Source organism: Dryobates pubescens, chromosome 21 (assembly GCF_014839835.1).
Source record: "Dryobates pubescens isolate bDryPub1 chromosome 21, bDryPub1.pri, whole genome shotgun sequence".
Lineage (NCBI taxonomy): Eukaryota > Metazoa > Chordata > Aves > Piciformes > Picidae > Dryobates > Dryobates pubescens.
Window position 1 is genome coordinate 1889043 of NC_071632.1, and position 9626 is coordinate 1898668.

The following is a 9626-nucleotide window of genomic DNA, read 5'->3' on the forward strand; positions in this document are numbered from 1 at the left end:
TCTGCTCTAGTCTGAAGCCATTGCCCCTGGTCCTGTCCCTGCAGGCCTTTGCCAACAGTCTCTCTGCAGCCTTCTTGTAGCCTCCTTCAGGCACTGGCAGGTGACAATTTCCTACCTTCTTTAGACCATTTAGTTTTGTCCAAGGCTTAATGAGACTTCCCATGAGGAATCCTTCTCTGATTGCTATCCAAACCCCCCCTGTCCAGGTCTGGTTTAATTCTTTGAGCATTGATCCACACTTGCATGGTGACAGACCTGAGAGCACTGGATGTCAGACTGCTCTACTGAGATATTCTCTGGCTTCATAAGCCCTACAAAATGAAAGCTGGGCTCAGAGAGAGGGAGTTGTGTTTCTTTTCCAGTGCTTTTTATACCAGGCATAATCAAATGACTCAAAGCTCTCAGGCTAGAGAAGGTCCTTATTTCATTGGGTATTTTTCTCAATCTTGGACAGATTTTAATGGTGTTTACATTGAACTATTTTGCCTGTCTATGAAGGCCATGTAAATAACTTCTTATTCTCTGTTGGCTCACCCAAATGGGCATTAAAAGGCTGGCTCCAAGGAAAAGGTTTTTGTGTCTTCTTAAAGAGAGCAATTTATTCACACAGGGGGAAAGAGCAGGAAGGAGGCCTGAGGTACTTCAGTGTCTGTACACAAATGAGCAGCTGCTTCTCCTGGGTTAAGTCCTGGTTTAAACCATGGTTCTTATATGGCAGCAGTGATTTGTCCTTCTCATCCTCTAAACCAGTGTCTCTCACTGCTTCTTCAGCCCCAGCACTGGGAAGCTGGCCCTGGGAGATGTTTAATAAGGGTTTTGTAATTTAAGAATCACAGGATACTCTGGGCTGGAAGGGACCTCCAAAGTCATCCAGCCCAACCCCTCTGCACTCAGCAGGGACATCCCCAGCTAGATCAGGTTGCCCAGAGCCCTGTCCAGCCTCACCTTGAACATCTCCAGGGATGGAGCCTCAACCACCTCCCTGGGCAACCTGTGCCAGTGCTCCACCACCCTGGTGGTAAAGAACCTGTAATTAACACCCAAAAAGACTGACGATGGTACAGAACTGGGGTGGAGGGGTGACAGCCTCCAGGCTGTGCTGCCATCCAGTGAGATCTGGACAGGCTGAGAGCTGCCTGCAGGCAAACCTCAGGAAGGTCAATAAGGACAAGTGCAGAGTCCTGAATGTTGGGAGGCACCAGCACAGCTTAGGAGCCACCCTGCTGGAGAGCAGCTCCATGGAGAGAGACCTTGAAGTGCTGCTGGGCAGCAAGTTCTGCATGGGACAGCAATGTGCCCTGGGGGCCAAGAGAGCCAATGGCATCCTGGGCTGCAGCAGGAAAAGTGTGGCCAGCAGGGCTGGGGAGGTTCTGCTGCCCCTCTGCTCTGCCCTGCTGAGCCCACAGCTGCAATCCTGTGTCCAGCTCTGGGCTCCCCAGTTCCAGAGAGACAGAGACCTGCTGGAGAGAGGCCAACAGAGAGCTGTGAGGATGATGAAGGGACTGGAACAGCTCTGCTGATAAGAGAGACTGAGAGCCCTGGGGCTGTTTAGTCTGGAGAAGAGAAGGCTGAGAGGGATCTGATCAATGTCTATCCATAGCTGAGGGCTGGGGGTCAGGATGAAGGGGCCAGGCTCTGTTTGGTGGTGCCCAGTCACAGGACAAGGAACAAGAGGTACAAGCTGGAACCCAGGCAGTTGCACCTCAAGATGAGGAAAAACCACTTTGGTGTGAGGCTGCTGGAGGCCTGGAGCAGGCTGCCCAGAGAGGTTGTGGAGTCTCCTGCTCTGGAGACCTGGATGTGTTCCTGTGTGACCTGCCCTGGGTGACCCTACTCTGGCAGGGGGCTTGGACTGGGTGATCTCTGGAGCTCTCTCTCCTAACATTCTCTGGGTCTCTGATTAGGTTCTATGCTGCTCCAGCAGTGTCTGAGACAGATGCACCCAGATCCGATAGCTCTTGTCGCATCTCCTCCCCTGTTTTCTGACAGCAGCACTGGGTCTTCCCATTTCACTTCACTGTCTGCCTTCTAGGTCTCTAATACTGTTTGCTGTTCCCTTCTAGACACTGCCAGGGCTTTGATGAACTGCCAGCTCCAGAAGGAGCGGTGCTGGTGGGAATGCAAAGCAGCTTCTGTGACTCCAGCAGCAGTGGTGCTGGTGGGAATGCAAAGCAGCTTCTGTGACTCCAGCAGCAGTGGTGCTGGTGGGAATGCAAAGCAGCTTCTGTGACTCCAGCAGAGGTGCTGGTGGGAATGCAAAGCAGCTTCTGTGACTCCAGGAGCAGTGGTGCTGGTGGGAATGCAAAGCAGCTTCTGTAACTCCAGGAGCAGTGGTGCTGGTGGGAATGCAAAGCAGCTTCTGTGACTCCAGGAGCAGTGGTGCTGGTGGGAATGCAAAGCAGCTTCTGTAACTCCAGGAGCAGTGGTGCTGGTGGGAATGCAAAGCAGCTTCTGTGACTCCAGCAGCAGAGGTGCTGGTGGGAATGCAAAGCAGCTTCTGTGATTCCAGCAGCTTCTGTGACTCCAGCAGCAGTGGTGCTGGTGGGAATGCAAAGCACCTTCTGTGACTCCAGCAGCAGAGGTGCTGGTGGGAATGCAAAACAGCTTCTGTGACTCCAGGAGCAGTGGTGCTGGTGGGAATGCAAAGCAGCTTCTGTGACTCCAGCAGCAGAGGTGCTGGTGGGAATGCAAAGCAGCTTCTGTGACTGCAGGAGCAGTGGTGCTGGTGGGAATGCAAAGCAGCTTCTGTGATTCCAGCAGCTTCTGTGACTCCAGCAGCAGTGGTGCTGGTGGGAATGCTAAGCAGTTTCTGTGACTCCAGGAGCAGAGGTGCTGGTGGGAATGCAAAGCAGCTTCTGTGACTCCAGCAGCAGTGGTGCTGGTGGGAATGCAAAGCAGCTTTTCTGAGTCCAGGGGGCTATGGCTAGAAATTATGGAGCTGTGGCTCCTTGGCAGCAAAAAGGAATTAGAACTTTAGGCCATCTTTGGGACTTCAAAATATCTTCAGGACATCAGGAGTGATGGTTGCTCACAGCTCCCTGCCATCACCAGAGGAAAGGGGAGATTAGACTCCTTAGTTAGGCATCAGGAGGAAGTTCTTCACAATGAGAGTGCTGAAATACTGGAACAGGCTGCCCAGGGAGGTGGCTGAGGCCCCATCCCTGGCAACATTCAAGGTCAGACTGGTTGTGGCCCTGAGCAGCCTGCTGTAGTTGGAGGTGTCCCTGCTGCCTGCAGGGGGTTGGTCAAGTTGACCTTTGAGGGTCCCTTCCAACCCAATGCAGTCTGTGGTGTGCAGGTCCTTCTGGCAGCACAGTGCAGCAGTGGCTAAGATTTCAGGTGAGATTCTGACAGCTCTGAGCAGATCAAGAAGGTGAATCCACTGCTGCAAGCCTTGCCATGAAATGCCCTTCTGTCTGAATTCTCTAATCTGGTTTTGCAGGTCCCAGAGCTTGGGTAGGGAAATGGTTAGCAGAAAACAATAGGCCAAAGACAGGAAAGCTGCCTAATGAGCACCGAGCGTGGGGAAGCTTCCAAGGACTGATAAGTAGGCATGGAACATCCTCCTCCTCTAGAACAATATCAGCCTGCAGATAAACTCCTTGCTAATATCAGCAGCAGGAACTTGGAACAGAAAACTTTAGCTGCAGCTCCTTGGCTGCAGCAGGGATGTAGGAAATTGTAAGTGGAGGTGTCTCTGAAACTGGGAAATGGAGAAAGGAAGCGAAGAGGAATTAGGAACAAGCTGGCAGAAAGCTCTGTGGGTGCAAAGGGACCAGGCAAACAGTTGTGGAATGCACCAGTGACATCAGGGCAGATTCCAGCAGGCAGGAGCCAGCCTCTCTGGGGTCAATGGGAACAGAGAACTGCTCCACAAGCACAAAGTCGTCCCCACGTCCCCACATCCGGACACAGGAAGGCTTCGTTGTGTCCCTTCTCAGCTGTGTCCTTATCTGACACATTCAGCTTTCTACCTTCCAGTGACACTCTGCAGGCCACAGCTCCTCAAGCACTGCCTGGGCATTGGAAGGCCAGGGGTGGTGGCTCTGGTTCCTCTCAGGAAATGGTTGCTCTCCCTTCTGGAAAGTGCACCCAGGGCAATTGCTTTACTGCCCTTTAATCACAGGATCACAGACTGGGCTGGGTTGGAAGGGACCTGCAAAAGTCATCCAGTCCAACCCCTCTGCACTCAGCAGGGACCTCCTCCACCAGATCAGGTTGCCCAGAGCCCTGTCCAGCCTCACCTTGAATATCTCCAGGCATGGTGCCTCACAGAATCACAGAATCAACCAGGTTGGAAGAGACCTCCAAGGTCATCCAGTCCAACCTCTCACCCAGCCCTATCCAGTCAACCAGACCATGGCACCAAGTGCCTCATCCAGGCCCATCTTAAACACCTCCAGGGATGGTGACTCCACCACCTCCCTGCGCAGCACATCCCAATGCCCAATCTCTCTTGCTGGGAAGAACTTTCTCCTCACCTCCAGCCTAAACCTCCCCTGGCACAGCTGGAGACTGTGTCCTCTTGTTCTGGTGCTGGATGCCTGGGAGAAGAGACCAACCCCCTCCTGGCTACAACCTCCCTTCAGGGAGTTGGAGAGAGCAATGAGGTCTCCCCTGAGCCTCCTCCTCTCCAGGCTAAGCAACCCCAGCTCCCTCAGCCTCTCCTCACAGGGCTGTGCTCCAGACCCCTCCCCAGCTTTGTTGCCCTTCTCTGGACACCTTCCAGCAACTCAACATCTTTCCTAACCTGAGGAGCCCAGAACTGGACACAGGAGGTTGGGGGCTGGAACTAGATGATCCATGTGGTCCCTTCCAACCCTGACTGATACTATGATACTATGACTCAAGGTGTGGCCTAACCAGTGCTGAGCACAGGGCACAATGACTTCCCTGCTCCTGCTGGCCACACACTTCCTGATGCAGGCCAGGATGCCCTTGGCCTTTTTGGCCACCTGGGCACACTGCTGGCTCATGTTCAGCTGCTGTCAACCAGCACCCCCAGGTCCCTCTCTGCCTGACTGCTCTCAGCCACTCTGACCCCAGCCTGTAGCTCTGCCTGGGGTTGCTGTGGCCAATATGCAGAACCTGGCACTTGGATGTGTTCAATCTCCTGCCCTTGGCCTCTGCCCTTCTGTCCAGCCTGTCCAGGTCCCTCTGCAGAGCTCTCCTACCCTCTAATAGACCAACCCCTGCCCCCAGCTTGCTGTCATCTGCACATTTACTGATGATGGACTCCATCCCCTCCTCCAGATCATTGATAAAAATATTGAACAGGCTGGGGCCCAGCACTGATCCCTGGGGCACACCACTGGTGCCTGGCTGCCAGCTGGCTGTGGCACCATTCACCACCACTCTCTGGGCTCAGCCTCCAGCCAGTTCCTAACCCAGCTCAGAGAGCTGCTGTCCAAGCCAGGGGCTGACAGCTTGGCCAGGAGTTTGCTGTGGGGGACGGTGTCAAAGGCTCAACCACCTCCCTGGGCAACCTGTGCCAGTGTTCCACCACCCTCCTGGTGCAGAACTTGTTCCTCACATCCAATCTCAATCTGCTCTGCTCTAGTCTGAAGCCATTGCCCCTGGTTGGTTGAGTCAGTCATCAGCAAGTTTGCAGATGACACCAAGTTGGGAACAGATGTTGGTCAGTTAGAGGGCAGAAGGGCTCTGCAGAGGGACCTTGACCGACTGGACAGCTGGGCAGAGTCCAATGGGATGGCATTTAATAAGTCCAAGTGCCAGGTGCTGCACTTTGGCCAAGGCAACCCCATGCAGAGCTACAGGCTGGGGTCAGAGTGGCTGAGAGCTGCCAAACAGAGAGGGACATGGGGGTGCTGATTGACAGCTGCCTAAATATGAGCCAGCAGTGTGCCCAGGGGGCCAAGAGGGCCAAGGGCATCCTGGCCTGCATCAGGAACAGTGTGGCCCGCAGGAGCAGGGAGGTCATTGTGCCCTGTGCTCAGCATTGGTTAGGCCACACCTTGAGTCCTGTGTCCAGTTCTGGGCTCCTCAGTTTAAGAAGGACATTGAGAGACTTGAAGGTGTCCAGAGAAGGGCAACAAGGCTGGGGAGAGGCCTTGAGCACAGCCCTGTGAGGAGAGGCTGAGGGAGCTGGGGTTGCTTAGCCTGGAGAAGAGAAGGATCAGAGGTGACCTCATTGCCCTCTACAACTACCTGAAAGGTGGTTGGAGACAGGAGGGGGTTGGTCTCTTCTCCCAGGCACCCAGCAGCAGAACAAGAGGACACAGTCTCAAGCTGTGCCAGGGGAGGTTTAGACTCGAGGTGAGGAGAAAGTTCTTCACTGAGCGAGTCGTTCGTCATTGGGATGTGCTGCCCAGGGAGGTGGTGGAGTCCCCATCCCTGGAGGTGTTCAAGAGGGGATTGGATGTGGCACTTGGTGCCATGGTCTAGTTGTGAGGTCTGTTGGAACAGGTTGGACTTGATGATCCTTGGGGTCTCTTCCAACCTTACTGTGATACTGTGATACTGTGATACTGTGGTCCTGTCCCTGCAGGCCTTTGCAAACAGTCTCTCTGCAGGCTGCTCTTAGGTCTCCCTGGAGCCTTCTCTTCTCCAGGCTGCACACCCCCAGCTCCCTCTGCCTGTTCCTCATAGCAGAGCTGCTCCAACCCCCTGCTCATTTTCATGGCCTCTTCTGGACCCTCTCCATCAGGTCCAGGTCCTTCCTGTGTTGAGGGTTCCATAGCTGCACACAACACTGCAGCTGAGGTCTCCCCAGAGCACAGCAGAGGGGCAGGATCCTCTCTCTCCATCTCTGGCAATGCTGCTTCGGATGCAGCCCAGGCTGCCCCTGGTCTTCTGTGCTGCAAGCTCACACTGATGGTTTCTTGCTTAAGAGTTGTGAGCATTTGTCAGGGAGAAGGATGCTTTGGAGCCTTGTTCTGCAGTGCAGAGAATGGGAGGGAAGCCAAGGAGGTTTCATAGGAGGAACAGGAAATACTTGTGGGGGAGACTCTGTGGTGATGGGAGGAAAGGTTTTCTCCTAAAGAGGTACAGAGGAACTGTGTGGGGCTGGTTTGCCACCCCAGAAGCCACTGAGGGAGAGCTCATGGCCAAGCACCTTCTCTGCAGAGGCACTGTGGGAAGTGGTGGCATTTGTTTTGAACAATCTTATAGAGAGCAAAACCCCTTGGTATTGCTCCCACACCTGGAGATGATCACACAACCACAGAATCACAGTCACAGAGTGACTTGAAAGCTCACCAGCCCAACCCCCCTGCCAGAGCAGGAGTACCTAGGACAGGTCACCCAGGAACACATCCAGGCAGGTCTTGAATACCTCCACAGGAGGAGACTCCACAACCCCCCTGGGCAGCCTGCTCCAGGGCTCTAGAACCCTCACAAGGAACAAATTCTTCCTCCTGTTTCCATGGCACTTCCTCTGCCTCAGCTTCCACCACTGCCCCTGGTGCTGGCCTTGGGCAGCACCCAGCAGAGCCTGGCTCCAGCCTCTGGGCACTCCCCCTGCACATCTTGAGCAACAGCAAGGAGCTCCTCAGGCTCCTCCTCTCCAAACTAAAGAGACCCAGGCCATGCACAAGAGAGATCAATTCTCTCATTGATAAGAAAGATGCTGGGATTTAGTGCATATGGAAGTGAAGCTCTTCACTCTTATTTAGATGGAGAATGAAGGGCAATTGATGATGCCACTAAAAACCCAGCTCCAGCCTAATTACTTCCCTGCAGATGTGAAATGTAAGGCTGTAAATGCTCACAACGGTGACAGCAAACAAGAAAGGGATTTTAACTATGTGAGGAAGCTGGAAATGAGATAAAAAGGAAGGCAGGAAATCCTTACAGTTTGCATGAAAGCTGTTTGCACTCAGCTGAAGAATCACCAGAGGCCAGCACAGCCTAGGAACTGTCCTCATTTCACTGTTTCCCATTGCTGCTGCTCCTGCAGTCCAGTTGCACCAAACACCAGAATGATTTCAATGCCAGAGACTGAATAGCTTATCATAACTCACTCCAGCTATTCATATTCATATAGGAAGAAGTTCTACACAGAGAGAGTGATTGCCCATTGGGATGGGCTGCCTGGGGAGGTGGTGGAGTCCCCATCACTGGAGGTGTTCAGGAGGAGACTTGATAGGGTGCTTGGTGCCATGGGTTAGCTGTTTAGGTAGGTTGGATTGGTTGGTGGGTTGGACACGATGATCTTGAAGGTCTCTTCCAACCTGGTCTATTCTGTTATTCTGTTATTCTGTTATAAGGTTGTTTCTTACTTAATTATTCACAGAATCATAGAACTGTCAGGGTTGGAAGGGACCTCAAGGCTCAGCCAGTCCCAACCCCCCTGCCATGGCCAGGGACACCTCACACCACAGCAGGTTGCTCACAGCCACCTCCAGCCTGGCTGCAAACACCTCCAGGCAGGAGGCTTCCACCACCTCCCTGGGCAACCTGTGCCAGGCTCTCACCACCCTCATGGGGAATACTTCTTCCTAAGGTCTGATCTAAATCTCCCTTCCTCTAGCCTGGATCCATCCTCCCACAAGTCCTATCACTCCTGACAAGCTAAAAAGTCCCTCCCCAGCTTTCCCCAAGCAGATGTATTCTGTGAGCCTGTGACTGCTGTTCCTGATGAACTTGATGTGCAGGCACACTCAGCAAGTGCCCATTAGCTGCAGGCCTCTGCAAAAGCAAATGGCTGTGGAGGAACACACATGGATCCAGGCTTTTCCTTCACATCATTCCTGTCTGTGTAGAGAGACAGGGACGAGGCAAGAAAAGCACAGAGGGTGCTTTACCTGGAATGTGAGAAGTAGGTGATGGTGCTGCAGATGGCTGAGCTGTCACCCAACCATTCCAGCCTGCATACAGCAGCAGTATCACCAAGAGATACTCCAGTGTGATGGTCAGCAAGGTAGTGGGGGCCTGGATCAGCTCTGCTATGGAGACTGGGCTGTTCAGCCTGGAGAAGAGAAGGCTCCAGAGACACCTTAGAGCTGCAGTTCAGTATCTGCAGGGGATCTACAGGCAGGATGGGGAGGGACTGTTCTGAAGGGGCTGTGGGGATAGGACGAGAGGCAATGGTTTGAAACTGGAGCAGGGCAGAGTTAGGTTGGACACCAGGAGGAAGTTCTGCACAGTGAGGCTGGGGAGACACTGGAACAGGCTGCCCTGGGATGTAATTGAGGCCCCATCCCTGGAGACATTCAAGCTCAGCCTGGCTGTGTCCCTGGGCAGCCTGCTCTAGCTGGAGCTGTCCCTGCTGCCTGCAGGGGCTTGGACAAGATGCCCTTTGAGGGTCCTTTCCAACTTGATGCACTCTGTGGCTCTGTACTTGCCCAAATGCCAGTTCCAGTTCCTCATCTCAGTAAAGCTGCTGTGTTGCTGCAGAGGGCAAGCTGTTAGCTGACAGAGTTGCATTGTCCTCCAGAGCTTCTCATAAACAGGCAGTACACAGAGCTTCAGCACAGACACGTCGTGTTCTGCCGGGCTGGGTCACTCCCCTCTCCCACTGGCTGTGCTGCAAAAGCAAGTGTCAGCACGGTGGTAAGAGCTTCTATTTCTGAATGTAGGAAGGATTTCAATCATGCCTGAATCAGCAGATTCTCTTGGGTTCTTACACCAACAAAAGAAGGGAAGCACGAAGTGCAGCCTGCTGC